The sequence below is a fragment of the Pelophylax lessonae genome (genome assembly GCF_965119305.1).
Source record: "Pelophylax lessonae genome assembly, chromosome: 1".
In the NCBI taxonomy this organism is placed as follows: domain Eukaryota; kingdom Metazoa; phylum Chordata; class Amphibia; order Anura; family Ranidae; genus Pelophylax; species Pelophylax lessonae.
In genome coordinates this window covers 622,599,980-622,615,710 of record NC_138768.1, presented here as the reverse complement: position 1 = coordinate 622,615,710, position 15,731 = coordinate 622,599,980, and the positions used below count along the sequence as shown (strand labels likewise).

At 41.6% G+C, this 15,731-nt stretch overlaps 1 protein-coding gene across 1 annotated transcript in view; it reads left to right on the top strand.

Annotated features, from left to right (window-relative positions):
• PRSS12 (serine protease 12) overlaps positions 1-15,731 on the top strand; it is a 266,504-nt gene that overhangs the window by 203,317 nt on the left and 47,456 nt on the right. The gene's annotated exons all lie outside the window — the stretch shown is intronic.

The following is a 15,731-nucleotide window of genomic DNA, read 5'->3' as shown; positions in this document are numbered from 1 at the left end:
GGCCATATTTTGCGATTCGGCACTGCGTTATTTTAACGGACAATTTCGCAGTCGTACGATGCTGTACCCAAATTAAATTTTTATCCTTTTTTCCCCCCACAAATAGAGCTTTCTTTTGGTGGTATTTGATCACCTGTGCAATTTTTACTTTTTGCGCTATAAACAAAAAAAGAGCGACAATTTTGAAACAATAACAATATTTTTCAAATTTTTTTATATGAAATTCCCCCCCCCCCCCAAAAAAATGTAAAAATCAAAATTTTTTAACATGTTAGGCCAATTTGTTTTCTGCTACATATTTTTGGTAAAAAAATCGCAATAAGTGTATTTTGATTGGTTTGCGCAAAAGTTATCACAGCTACTAACTACGGGAAATTTATGTAATTTTTATTGTTTTTTTTTTTTCAACTAGTAATGGCGGCGATCTGCGATTTTTTTTGCGGGACTGCGACATTGCGGCGGATGGATCGGATCCTTGACTGACATTTTTGACACTTTTGGGGGTACCAGTGACATTACTATAGTAATCAGTGCTATAAATATGCACTATTACTGTAAAAATGACACTGGCAGAGAAGGGGTTAACTTTTTTCGGTGATTAAGGGGTTAATGTATGCCTGGTGGTTACTAACGTGTGTGGGCGGAGGGGACTGTGTCACACAGCTATGCTGAATCCTGCAATCTGTCCCTGCCTGTCACTTAGGAGATCCGTTTACACAAGCGGGCGGATCTCCACACTCGATCACCGCCGCTCCTCCCTTGGCCCGACTCCCGCTGTGACTGAATACAGTGGGAGCGAGCCTCCGGCGGCGCGTGCACGCCGCCCACAAGGGCAGGAGTCCAGTGACGTAGGTCTATGTCGCTGGACGATAACGAACCACTTTGCCGCAGTAGGCTCAATGTGAGCAGTCGGCAAGTGGTTAATGGAGATGAACATAAGGCAGAACTCCAGCTAAAAATCAAAAGATAAAAATGAGTAGATCATTGAAAGCTAAAATAACAAAACCAGCCATCGCTGCAATATTTACCTTTATTTGCCTTCTGCATTAGATCTCTTCAGTTTGATGGCCATCATCTACCAGCCCACTTATTCAGAGACCTGGACGGTGGCGGGAGAAGCAGCACAGTGATGAGCTCATCCCTCTGTCTTTCTGTTTTTTTCTTGCTATCAGAATACTTCTTTCAGCACATAAACTGATTGGCTTCTTGCACTGCTGCTTACACTCTAGCCATTTTGTACAGGGACTGCAAGAGGCTGATACCAGATCAAGTTCAAGTACTTACACTGCTTGCATCTAAAAAGACATTTAAGGATGTATTAAGCTGTATTAATGTATGTCTTTTATATCTGACTGAAGTTCAGTTTTATTATTTTCATTAGATTCATTTCTATTCCCTGTTATTAAATGGAAACGTGTAGACCTCCCAATTTCAATTGTAAATATAGAAAGTTTGGAGCTTAAAGGAGTTGTAAAGTCTCAAGGTTTTTCATCTTAATGCATTCTATGCATTAAAATAAAAGAACCTTCCGTGTGCAGCAGCCCCCCTCAGCCCCCCTAATACTTACCTGAGCAGCATCTCTATCCAGGGATGTTGCAGGAGAGTCTTGGCTGAGCGAGACTCTGCCTTCTCATTGGCTAAGATAGCAGCGGGGCGCCATTGGCTCCCACTGCTGTCAATCAAAGTCAGTAAGCCAATGAGGGGAGACAGGGGGCTGGGCAGAATTGCTGCCCTGTGTCTGAATGGACCCCCGTAGCAAGCTGCTTGTTATAGGGGCACTAGGGAGGAGGGAGGGGCCTGGAGCGCCGGCGAGAGACCCGAGAAGAGGAGCACCTGGGCTGCTCTGTGCAAAACCACTGCACAGAGCAGGTAACTATAACATGTTTGTTAATTTAAAATTTAAAAAAAATTAGAATTTAGTACTTTAGTGATACATTGTATTGGCTAACCTAAAGTATAACTGCACTTAAAAAAAACACATTCCCCTCTGGGCGATCTGTGTACATTGCAGAGATTGTAACAAACTTTGTTGTAGATTCCTACCTTTTGTTATTCTGAAGGGGTAGCTGTTTGTTTGTGTCCATGTGCATAGGGAATTTGTATGGGAGTGGTTTTATAGTTATCACTGCAGGGTTCTAATGAGAAAAGTGGAAGGGTCTGCATCCCTTTAGCCGTGATTTCCCTTTCAGAGGATCTCACCAAAAATTACTTTTTGTTGCAGGGGATGTAAAAAATCTGACTTGTATCTTAGTGCAGGGACAATCAGTAAGCCAATCACACAAGCAGGAAATTGCATATCGTAGACACACCATCTGTGTACAGAACGGCTCCAGCTAGCCATATTGCGTTGCATTTTACACAAAATCACAGCTCTGCTGATTGAAAGGTAGAGGTAATTTTTAATAACATTCAATTACAATATGACTTGTGTTGCAATTATATACACTATATCAATTTTTTTTTTTTTATTTGCTAATTTTTTTTTTTTTACCAAGAAAATGGAGTAACCCTTTAAGTTTTTTAAAGATGCAAGATTTCAGGATGACTTATATGACATAGAGGTTTGCCTGGGAAAGGATCATCCTAAAAGCTTGCTTAATAACTTAGGTTAGCCATAAAAAGGGTATCCATTAAACTCCAAATGTTTTGCTTCACCTGATGGCTAATATGATACATTACTGTACTACTCAAAACAAAATGCACCATATACTGTATGGCTGATATCTCCAGAGATTCTGAATGATTGCAGTAAATTGGAAAACTCCCTCTACTGGCTAACCTAAAAATCTTTTTCTTTAATGCAATATCAAAAATATGGAACACCAACTGTGTACCAATGTGCAATATTTAACATATGCACATGCTGATATTTTACTATACTTTTCCTTTAATGAGAAGACTGGTGAAGAGACTTCCTGACCTTATCAACTTATGCACGGTGGTAAAATATAATAATGGATGTCTTAAGGAGTATAGAGAAACTGCGAACTCTGACAATGGTCAGATATTTGGCTATATTTAGATAAAAGTTACCTACTGTTTAAATGTATTGTAATATTAAAGTTAAACTTCAGTTAGCTATAAAAGAAGGAACACATTTAAAACTGGCTCTATATTCGATGAAACATTATTATGTGTATTTTTTTTAAATGCAAGCAGTGTAAGAACCGGAATTTGACTTGGTATTGGTTTCTTGGAGTTCCTGTACATCAGGGCTCAGACTGCAATTGGAAGAAGCTGCACAAGGAGCAAATTAGTTATGCTGGAGGAGAGAGCAGAATGACAAAGAAATGGGTGCAGAAAAAAGATTTACTGTCTGGCTAGGGGAGGGACAAGACCTGTAAAGACAGTGGCATTGCGTGTTGCAGAGCTGTGTAAGCCTGAAAACTGAAAAAGGCAGAAACACAAATCCAGAATGGCAGAAAAACAGCTTCTGTTTGCATAGGATTAACCACTAAACACATCAAGCCACCGTAATGCATATATGTGGTGGCTGGGCAGGTAGGCCTTGACACCCAGCCACCACACATATTCATCAATGGGGGTCCAAGGTTGTGTGCTAAGAGCATGCTCACTGCTTTCACTTACAGCTCTCAGGCTCTGTCTTTGATTGGTCACCATCAGGACCTGCACTGATCATGTGACCTCTGTGAGAGCCAATTACAGCGATCACATGACCAGCTCACTGCCTTCATCTCCGGGCATTAGGACCCACCCTAAAGAGCCTCCCAGAAGTGGCAGGAAGGAGTTAAGGATTGGCACATAACAGTTTTTTATCTCGTCATTGGTGTATCTGGTGGAATTTTTTTACAGCACAGGCAGTCCCGAACAGTTACGAACATTCGAGTTATAACGGAAAATTGTATCATACTTACCGTAATTTTCCTTTCCTGGTGCCTATCCATGGCAGCATACTAGTGATAGAGCTCCGCCTCGACTCCACCTTCAGGATCAGTGAATAGCATAAATTAAAAGGTATAGCCCCCCCCATCATTCTCCGTAAATAGGAAAACCGAGGGAGGGATCGTATGCTGCCATGGATAGGCACCAGGAAAGGAAAATTACGGTAAGTATGATACAATTTTCCGTTTTCCTGGTGCCTCCATGGCAGCATACTAGTGATAAATAACTAGCTTACACGGGTGGGATAATGCTTAATCAAAAAATAAAGTTTAATTAGACAAAGACATTGCTGCTTGAACAACTCGTCTTCCAAATTCAACTGTCGTTAGGGCCCCTGGATCAACTCTATAGTGTCTGAGAAACGTGTGCTGTGACGACCAAGACGCCGCCCTGCATATTGTCTCCAATGAGACGTTTGCTCTCGTTGCCCATGAAGTTGACACTGCTCTTGTTGAGTGTGCGTTCACTCTGGAAGGAACATCCATGTTTTGTGCAGTATAGGCTTTTTGAATGGTCTTGACTACCCAGGATGCCAAGGTCCTTTTTGAGGCTTCCTTTCCTCTGTTTTTACCCCAAGGAATCACGAAAAGCTTTTCCGAATTCCTGAAGGCTGCTGTCATTTCCAGATAGGCTTTTAGTATCTTGGGAACATCTAGTTCCTGACACGAATCTGAGAAGACTGGTAATGCCCATGGTTCACTTAAGTTGTCTGGCGTAGTCACTTTCGGAGTGAAACCTCGAAGAGGCCGTAGCTCCACCCTGTCAGGGAAAAACGATATATGCTCCTCCCCTATTCCCAGGGAGTGCAAGTCTGAAATTATTTTGCCGGACGTGATCGCCACTAGAAAAACTGTCTTCAAAGTCAGGTTCCATAGCGGAATTTGCTCCGCCGGCACAAAAGGGTGTTTGGACAGCATCTCCAGAATCAGAGGAAGGTCCCACTGAGGAAAGGGACTTCTACTTGGAGGACGAATCTTAAGAACTCCTCTGAGAAAGGTGATTACCAGCGGATTATCTTGCTGGTTACCGCTGAAATCGCTGACACCTGAACTTTAAGTGTACTCAAGCCGAGACCCCTGTCTAGGCCAGACTGAAGGAAGGCCAATACGTTTGAAACTGAAGGCGCGATGGGAATGATGGGGGGGGCTATACCTTTTAATTTATGCTATTCACTGATCCTGAAGGTGGAGTCGAGGCGGAGCTCTATCACTAGTATGCTGCCATGGAGGCACCAGGAAAAGCATCTCGTACTTACGAATGGAGAGAGAAACAGGATGTGAGAGGAAATCTACCCCTAGGAAGGGAAATTCACTCCTGTAAGAGTTATCATGGGAAAAAAGGTGTCTCCACTGAAGCTTTATCATCAATCCTTGTTTCCATGACAGCCCAAATTTTTCAGAATCCAATTGTCACAGGTACAGAAAGTGAGGTGAAATCTTCTGAACAGGGGCGCATACAGCATAAGAACTGTTACAGGGGTGTTAACCCTTCCCTTTGTTATCCAAAAAACATAAAAAATATTTTTTTGGCTGGAGTTACACTTAAAAAATGTACCTGTTCCAACAGACCCTATCTTGTTCAAAACCCTGGGACTGCCTGTAGTTGTTAACCACTTCCATGCAGGGCACATTCACCCCCTTCCTGCCCAGAATAATTTTCAGCTTTCAGCACTCTCACACTTTGAATGATAATTACTCAGTAATGCAACACTGTGCCCAATCAAATTTGTTATCCTTTTTTTTTTTTCACACAAATTCCTTTGGTGTTATTTAGTCACCACTGAGTTTTTTATTTTTTGCGATATAAGTGAAAAAAGAGTGAAAATTAAAAAAAAAAAGAAAAAAAAAAACATTTTGTTTTAGTTTCTATTATAACATTTTGCAAATAAGAATTTTTTTCCATAAATTTGGGCCAAAATTTATACTGCTACATATCTTTGGTAAAAATAATCCAAATTAGTGGATATTATTTAGTGTGTGTGAAACTTATAGAGCCTACAAGCTATGGTGCCAATCATTGAAAATTGATCACACCTAATCATACCTGATGTACCGACGGCCTATCCCATTTCTTGAGGCCCTGAAATGTTAGGACAGTACAAATACCCCCCAAATGACTTTTTGGAAAGTAGACATTCCAGGGTATTTAGTAAGAGGCATGGTGAGTTTTTTGAAGCTGTAATTTTTTCCCACAATTCTAGGGAAAATGAAGAAATCATTTTTTTTTTTTTTTTTTTTACACAAAATTGTCATAATAACAAGTTATTTCTCACACACAGTATATACATACTAGCAATTACACCCCAAAATACATTCTGCTACTCCTCCTGAGTATGGCGATACCACATGTGTGAGACTTTTACACAGCCTGGCCACATGCAGAGGCCCAACATCCAAGTAAAACCTTCAGGCATTCTAGGAGCATAAATTACACTTCTAATTTCATCAAAACCTATCACACTTTTGAAGGCCCTGGAGCACCAGGACAATGGAAACGCCCACAAAATTACCCCATTTTGGAAAGCAAACAACCCAAGACATAATCTATGAGGCATGGGCTGCAGATAGGCACTCAGGTACTCCGATGGGCTGCAGACATGTACTTAGGTACACTGATCGGCTTCAGAAAGGTACTCGGGTAATTTGATGGGCTGCAGATAGGTACTCGGGTACTCTGGGCTGAAGAGTGAAGATAGGTACTTGGGTACTCTGGGCTGGAGACAGGTACTCGGGTACTCTGGGCCGGAGAAAGGTACTCGGGTACTCTGGGCTGGAGACAGGTACTCACGTTATCTGGGCTTGAGACAGGTACTCGGGTACTCTGGGCTGGAGACACGTACTCGGTACTCTGGGCTGGAGACAGGTACTCGGGTACTCTGACGGGCTACAGAGAGGTACTCGGGTACACTGATGGGCTGGTGATGGGTACTCTGGTACTTCGATGACAGGTACTCGGGTACTATGATCACAGGTACTCGAGTACTCTGATGACAGGTACTCAGGTACTCTGATGGCAGGTACTCGGGTACTCCGATGACAGGTACTCAGGTACTCCAATGACAGGTACTCGGGTACTCTGATGACAGGTACTCTGGTACTCTGATGGGCTGGTGACAGGTACTGGGGTTCTCCGATGACAGGTACCTGCCATCGGAGTACCCCAGTACCTGTCATTGGAGTACCCAAGTACCTGTCATCGGAGTACCCAAGTACCTGTCATCAGAGTACCCGAGTACCTGTCACCATCCAATCAGAGTGCCCGAGTATCTGTCACCAGCCCATCAGAGTACCCGAGTACCTGTCACCAGCCCTTTAGAGTACCCGACTATCTGTCATCAGAGTACCTGATGGGCTGGTGACAGGTACTTGGGTACTCTGAGGGGTTGTGACAGGTACCTAGGTACTCTGATGGACTGGTGACAGGTATTTTGATGGGCATGCACAAAGATAGGGCATGTGGCCAGCTGTGATTGGACACAGCCGGCCACATGGTAAGAAGCCATTTATTGGCTCTTTACACTGATCGAGGATGGGCTGTGTCCCGAGGGTGTGCGGGAGAGCGTCGAGAACGGGCGGACGTCATCTGACATCCGCCTGGAGGGAGGAAGCATCCCTGCCGGCATCATTTTACAATGCGCCGGTAGGGAAGTGGGTAATGTAAGCACCCAGTTCTACTAATTTAAAGGTATATTTTTCCTAAGGAATTAAAGTAATTGTTTACGTAATGACGCCGGCGACGTGTTGTCGGAGCATGCGCTCCTTCTTCAGGCCTGCGCCGGCGCCATTACGTATCCCGGAAGTGACGTCAGGACGGCCAGTGTTGTGTCCCCCGCAGTTGGGAAGTACCGTTCGTCCATCCGTTACAACCCAGCGCTCTGAGACCGCTTGTGCCATCCTGAATCAGGACACCGGGAATCATTATCCTCATTATGATGTTGTCATGCTGTTTTTAAACACACGCTTGTGAGTACCTTTTCATTGGCTAACTCATAATAAATCTTGATATACTGCACTAGTGTGGCGCCTGTGTTCTCCTTTCAGCTCGCCACAAGCCCCTTCTACTTGTCATCAGAGCAGCCTACGGAGTGTGGTGGTTTGAGATTTATGCATATGGACTTTATATGGACTTTTAATACAGCCACCATTGTGTTGCTGTTTCCATTATATTAGCACATGTTTGTATGTCCACTATTGGAGTCTGTGAAGTTTTTGGACACCCCTTCCCCCGTTGTGCGCCAGGTTTCACCCTTTTTGGTATAGGGGCACCCCAGCCGAGTCACAGCTCCGTGTATCCATTCAGACACAGAGCTGTGGTTCCGCCCCTCTCTCTCCTCATTGGCTAAATTACTTTTATTGACAGCAGTGGGAGCCAATGGCACCATTGCTGTGTCTTAGCCAATAAGGACGGAAGTCCTGGACAGCTGAGACAGTCGTGGACATCGCTGGATCGAGTGGGGGCTTAGGTAAGCATTAGGGGGGCTGAGGGGGGCATCTGCACACAGAAGATTTTTTATCGTAATTCATAGAATGCATTACGATAAAAAAAAAACTTCTGACTTTACAACCGCTTTAGGATTTGTATGCCATGAAAGAGTTTTTACTATGCTGTGAACATAATGCCTGGCTGTGCATTGACTTTAGGAAATATGAGCAAATAGGAGCCTAATCAGATGCTGTAAGGTTATTTGCAAGAAATTATTCCCCTGTTGCCACAGTCCCATTCTTTATAAATCTCTGAAAGATATTTACAGCAGGAAGGCTGGAATGATGTTTATTATGCCATCTGAAGTTCAAATTCCTGCAGTGTTTTTAAACTGGCAGGTATGAAACCTAAGGTTTTTTACTTCAGCTATTCAGTTGGTCTATGAGAGATTGATTGTTATCATTCTTTTTCTTCATCCTATTATTTTTTCAATTCGATTTTAATAAAGTAAACCTCCAAGACTTGCTTTTCTGTGGTTGCTGGGAAATGCCACCATTGTTTGTTTGTGTAGTTAGGGTCAGAATAGCTCATCAGAGGTTGGGAGCATTCCACAATTTGCCCCATTCAGGGTTTTTTAGTGGTCATGACTATTTGCTGAAGTGTGACCTGTCACCTCTCTCTGGGCTTCTCACTAACCCCAGTTGTGCCCATCTATTTAGAAAACTCATTCAGCAGGTTTGGGAGATTAAAGAGTATCAGCCCAGACCTGCTGGGGAGTTATGTCATCTGAGCTGTTCCATTGTTGTTTACCATCCATCCATCCAGATTAATTGAACTTTTCATGACTGTTGTCCTGCTATCTGCACTGAGACATAATGGCAGTACCATGCGTGTCTAATAAATAGTTACAGTGATGCTGGCCCGTTTACCCTCTTGGGCACAGCAATACATATACATGGATAAGAAAGCTATTAAACTGTCTGTCTTGCTACAGAAAGCCTGAATAAAAAATGTTGTGATCAAAAACGTGTTTTACACAAAATTTCCCTATTTTATGATGCTTCCTGACAATAAAATATCAGTTAAACCTTGCCTATTTAAACATGCTCCCTCATAGTAAACCCCACCCACTCTTTGCTGCTCAGGGTGCCCCCTTGCAATCATTCCCTAGGTCAGCCTTTTTCAACCAGGGTGCCCAGGCACTCTCAGGTAACTCTAGGTTTCTTCAGGGGTGCCTTGGCAAAATGTCTAAAAATTGCCCGAAAATTGTATATAAGGCAGCGTGTGGATGAAGCCTGCCTCGGGCAGCTAGAAGATTGTGATAGTGCTCAATGAAAACTTGTGAGGTTTCTCCAGGGGTGCCTTGGGAAAATGTCTAAAAATTGCCCAAAAATTGTATATAAGCCAGCATGCAGATGAAGTCTGCCTTGGCAGCTAGAAGGTTGTGATGGTGCTCAATGAAAACCTGTGAGGTTTCTTTAGGGGTGTCTTGGCAAAATGCCTAAAAACTGCCCAAAAATTGTATATAAGCCAGCATGTGGATGAAGCTTGCCTTTTAACTACACTAATGCCTCGTACACACGCATCGATTATCGGCCGGGAATTTTCGGCCAACGTCCGATCGGCCGATTTTATAATGTAACCAATAATGTTACGACGAGTAAATAAATACTCAACATGTCACGCTTTAAACTTGTGCACACTCATGGAATGGCGACAAACTATGGTACTTAAAAATGATGCTTTAACATTTTTTACAGGTTAACTGTTTAGAGTTACAGAGGAAGTTTTGCACTAGAATTATTGCTCTTGCACTAACAATTGCAGCGATAGCTCCCATGTGTGGTTTGAACACTGTTTACATATGCGGGCATGAACTACATATGCATTCGCTTCTGCACTCGAGCATGGACGGATGGGGCGCTTTCAATTTTTTTTTTCTTATTTATTTTATTTATTTCTTTTTTTACACTGTCCCTTTATAAAAAAAAATTTCAGCACTTTTATTGCGGTCACGAGAAATGTAAACATCCTTTGTGACAGCAATGGGCAGTGACAGGTACTCTTTACGGAGAGATCTGGGGTCTATAAGACCCCAAACCCCTCTTCTGCGCTTAAAAGTAAATTAAAAAATGCTTTAGATTTTTGAAAAATGGCGCCATTTGTTCCCAAGTAAATTGGAAGTGATGTCATGACGTCACTTCCGGGTTACCATATCCGACACCCAATCAAAGCCTTTTCCAGCTTTGTTTGGGTCTTTAGCCAGCAGGCTGAAGTGTCGGCTGGTCATTTGTTTTTTTTGGTGGGATGGTTGAGCCTGGGCGAGTGCAATGTCACAAGGGGCAGGGGTCTCCAGATGACCTCACCAGATGGCCATACCCCATAACGATGTAAGAACTGGCAGACAATGGAGCTGACACAACGGTGGGAGCCAGATGAGGACTTTTTTTTTTTAGCGGGTCGGCGGCGGCAGAAGACTTTGCCGGAGGGAGTAGACAACTGCGGATGGAGAAGACCTGAGGAAGAAGACTTTAGCAGAGCGAGAAGACAAGAGGAATAAGACATCAGTGGCGGAACCGGTAAAAAAAGACATGTTAGAGCTACGACGGAGGACAGTCTTCATTTTTAATAAAGAACTTGTCAAAAACTGTCTCTTGTTTTTTGTAACTCTACACTTCTTTTTTTTTGGTGAATGGGTAGGGGTACAATGGGGTACCCCATACTCATTCACATGGGGGGGCTGGGGGCCCCCTTGACCAGATCTGGATAAGCCCCCTGCCTGCAGATCCCCACAACCACCGCCCCGGGTTGTTGGGAAGAGGCCCTTGTCCCCATCAACATTTGGTGTTGTGGGCATACGGCCTCGTATGGTCCAGGAGGGGGGGCACTCTATTGTCCCCCCCTTTCCTGGCCTGCCAGGCTGCATGCTCAGATAAGGGTCTGGTATGGTTTTGGGGAGGATCCTACGTTGTTTTTAAATTTTGGTGTGGGTTTTCCCTATAAGATCCCCAGACCACAAGTTGCATGCCACAAGTCGGATCAGTGAGGATGATGATCTGACTTGGAATTGACTTACATTAAAATCAGTGGGCTGAAATCATGCCCAAGTTGAACCAAAGTAGTGCAGGAACCTTTTTCAAAGTTGGACCAACACAAGTCGGACCAGTTAAGATGGATCTCATAGGAAATCAATGATTTTGACATGTCATGCTACTTGTGCTCTCGAAGTCGGAGCGTATAATGGACCAGTGTGAACTGGCCCTCACTGCGGTGATTAGTGCAAGAAAGCAGCAGCAAGGAACTCAGGCACTAGACATACTTCAATTTGTCTGATGCAAAATATTTTTTATAAGCTCATTACTTAAAGACAGAAAGTTTGGCAGTAAGGGCAGTGGGACAGGTAAGTATTAATTATTTTCTTTTCAGGGAGAGATTTTTTTTTTTTTTTTAAATAACAGAGTTGGTTTTAACAAAATCAAACACATATTATAATTAAATAGCCCTAGATCTCCTCTTGTGTGTTGTCTTTGGTGTTTGGATTTCACATTTTAAAGATTTTTTATCTGATGTACAATATGTTGATGTTTTATAAAAAAAAGAACAGTCATCTAGTAATGTAGATTTTATGATATATGTATGAAGCCCCATTTATTAACTAGACTCTGACAACTATAGCATCGATATAAAAGTTCACATGGATTTGATTAATTTGCAACCTTACAATGCCTAAATGTCAGATCCCCTTGAATAGCAGTCAGACAGATCAATGCCCAATGGAATACTAAAATAATTATAATTTTCTAACAAAACTGTTGTGATGGAAGATGAAAACCAACACACATGTCAAGTAAGTGATGTTTTGCTGTTTTTGCCTGCATCAACACTTTAGTAAGTCTTTTAAATTGATAAGTGTAGTTTTATTATCCATAAAAGACCATATTTTTAACAGGGTCAAGGATTTAGCAAATGAAACACCCCGGGAGCTCAATTAAATAGTTTCTTTTAGTTTCCAGTTTAAATTGTTTATTAAAGTCTATATAGTAATGGATTTGCACAATATTATAGCTGTTTTAACTAGGCCAGCAGGTTTTCTGCTTTATTTGGTAATTATGTACACAAACAGCTCACTATACAGATGGAAAGTACTGTTAAAATGAATAATACAAGACTGTTGAGAGCAGGTTTGTTTGTACTCTGGGTACTATAAAAAAAAAAACAAAATAGAGATGTAAAGTACATGTTGATGAAAAAAACCCTATACACCGCATGTGGCGAATTGCCAACGGGGAGTACGATTTGCTATCAGAATAATGAGCATAAGATGTCATTCTGTTTTTATTATAATGTGAGTGTACTCCCAAATGTCTGTTTTTATCCAACTGGGATTAATAAAGAATATTGATATTTAAATTATTTAAATCATTCAGTTATATAAAATAAACTAGGAGTACTGTGAGTGCAAAGAAGTCCTTAAATCCAACTCCAGGCTCTGAGCTCAAATGGTCCGCACATCCTCTTCCCCTAAAGGCTTCCGATTGCAGTATTTTATGCTTTTTTTCACTTAAAGTTTTGAGATATCTTTGGTCACTTGACTTACTGGGTTCTTTTCCTCATTAGTCCTGGTAAGCAGTCCTGAATGATGCAGAGAGCAGTGCTGATGGGATGACCACTGTGAGCGCAGGGGGCTGTGATCAAGAGGTGGAGCCATGACCCCCTGACCCCCCTGACCCCCCAGACTGAGGCCATCTTTTGCTTTAGATTGAATAAAAAAAGACATGCCAGCGTTGGACTTTAAAAAATATAGACTTCTTTAGTGCTGACTCCTTCAATTTAAAAAGGGCACAGCGACCATTATTGAAGTTGAACTTTAAAAAAGTGAAAAACAAAAACAGGACTTTTTTTATTTCATAGTGTTATGCATACTCAAAGGTTAGGAACCCATAATTGAGGTCAGGCAGCTGACAAAGCAGTAACTTTCAGACTTTAGGTGCCACTGACTTATGACTCTCAAGGTCAAAATAAAGACTCAATGTAAGGCTAAGTAGGGAAGTTCATTCAAATATTTTATAAGTAAGTCTACACAATTATAATTATTTAAAACTGAATGTTCAGAGACTAGAATAATCCCAACTGTAATTAATTACAGGAATCTGATGGCTATGAATGCGCACCTCTTTTAGAAAATTTGGGTTGCCTGAGAGTCTTTCTGAACATCTGACTACTTTTTAAATCACTAACCTCAAACATGTATATGGCCAGCATAGTGAAAGCAGAGAGTTCTAAAAAGGTTTCCCTTCTAAGGTGGCTGTTGGACTACAAAAACAGTTCCTATTATTATTATTTTATCATTAAGGATTTCTATAGCGCCAGCAATTTACGCAGCGCTTTACAATATTAGAGGGTGACAGTACATTTACAATACAATAAAATACAAAAGGATTAAGAGGGCCCTGCTCAGAAGAGCTTACAATCTAATGGGGTGGGGCAGGTGTTACAAGAGGTTGTAAGAGTAGGGAATGAGCTGAAGGCAGATTAGCTGGCAGTGTGATAGGCTTCCCTGAAGAGATGAGTTTTCAGGGATCGCCTGAAAGCAGCTAGAGTAGGAGATAGCCATACAGGTTGAGGTAGAGCGTTCCAGAGGATGGGAGAGGCCCTGGAGAAATCCTGGAGACGAGCATGGGAGGAGGAGACAAGGGAGCTTGAGAGTAGGAGGTCTTGAGAGGAGTGGAGAGGATGATTTGGGTGATATTTGGAGACAAGATTGGTGATGTAGCTTGGGGCAGAGTTGTAAATGGCTTTGTATGTTATGGTTAGTATTTTGAATTTAATTCACTGGGTAATCGGCAGCCAGTGTAGGGATTAGCAGAGAGGGGAGGCAGACACTGAGCGGTTGGAAAGGTGGATAAGCCTGGCAGCAGCGTTCATGATAGACATAGTTATACATATATAGTTCCTATGTATAACAAATCATAGCAAAAAGGTATTCTGTTACTTTAAATAGAAAATATAAGGGTTTTGAGTCAATTTTATTAACACAATTTTTTAACACAATTTTTACAATACAGTATATATGCATGCAGTCCTTTTTTTGTTTTACTAATACACATATAATACAAGGATTCCAAGAGCACTATGGGTTAGATCATGGGTGGTCAACCTGTGGCCCTGCAGCTATTGGGAAACTACAAGCCCCATCATGGCTCAGCCTTTTGGGAGTCATGCTTGTAACTGTCAGCCTTGCAATGCCTCATGGGACTTGTAGTTCCACAACAGCTGGAGGGCCACAGGTTGAGCATCCATGGGTTAGATAAAGAGACATTAAATCAGAGGTGGTTCGCCTTTAGAAACTGTTGTTTCTTACTGAAACTTGGAATGAGCCATCTACTTCTGGTTTACCTTGGTCTGTCTATCTCTGTAAACCAGGTCGTAGGTAAAAAGAGCAATAAAAGAAGCATACAACTTTACCTTCTAGCTAAATAAATGGAAATAAAATAAATAAGTAAATGGAAATGTTCTTACTTTTTGTGGAATCCCTATGTTGTAGACAACAGCCTGACCCCCATCTTGCTATTGCATTTTTGAAATCATACTGCAGCCCAGCTGGTGAAATACAATGACACAATACCAGACTAACCAACCAGTGATGTTGCAGCTGAAATTTGCATTTGCTGTCTGGTGAACCCTTTTCATGTGAACCATAACAGTACATGGAAAGAAGAGGGTTTTCCTGGAAAGCCTACATTTTGTAATTGAAATAGGTCCATATTTTAAAAATAGTTAAAGATCAAAATACCTTGCACACTTGTATAGATATTATTATTGGTGACGTTCCATTATACGTAGGAGATCCTAATGAAATTTTTTTGTGGAATTTTTTACATTGCAATGTAAAGTAATGAGTTTTTGAAGGTATGGGCATAACAGTAACTAAGTTATTTTGTATAGCCAATACTTTTAGAAAAGACTAAAATATCACTACATGTCTTAGTATCCTGTCTAAACAGGTTTGGTATTCAAGGGACTTTGCTTGAGGGATGGTAAAAGAAACATTGGAATCTGTGTTCTCCTTCTTGGATTACATAGATGTAATTGTATCATGTTCATTGCAACATTGATTCAGCTCTTTCCATAACCTCATTCACTTTGGACTTTTAAAGGGAAGTGCCCTTAAAGCATATTAAATCCTAACTAAACATTTAATTTATATTAGCTAAATATATTCAAGGAGCATAAAAAAATAAAAAAAAAATAAAAAAAGATTTGCAAAGTTAGTTTCCTTTAGCCATTCTTCAGCCATAATCTAAGTAGAAAAGCATGTCCCCTGGTAACCTGCTGTAGCGTAGGACCCTTGCTGTCTGCATAGAAGTAGTAGCCTCTCTGCAGATTCTGACTCTTCCACATGCTCA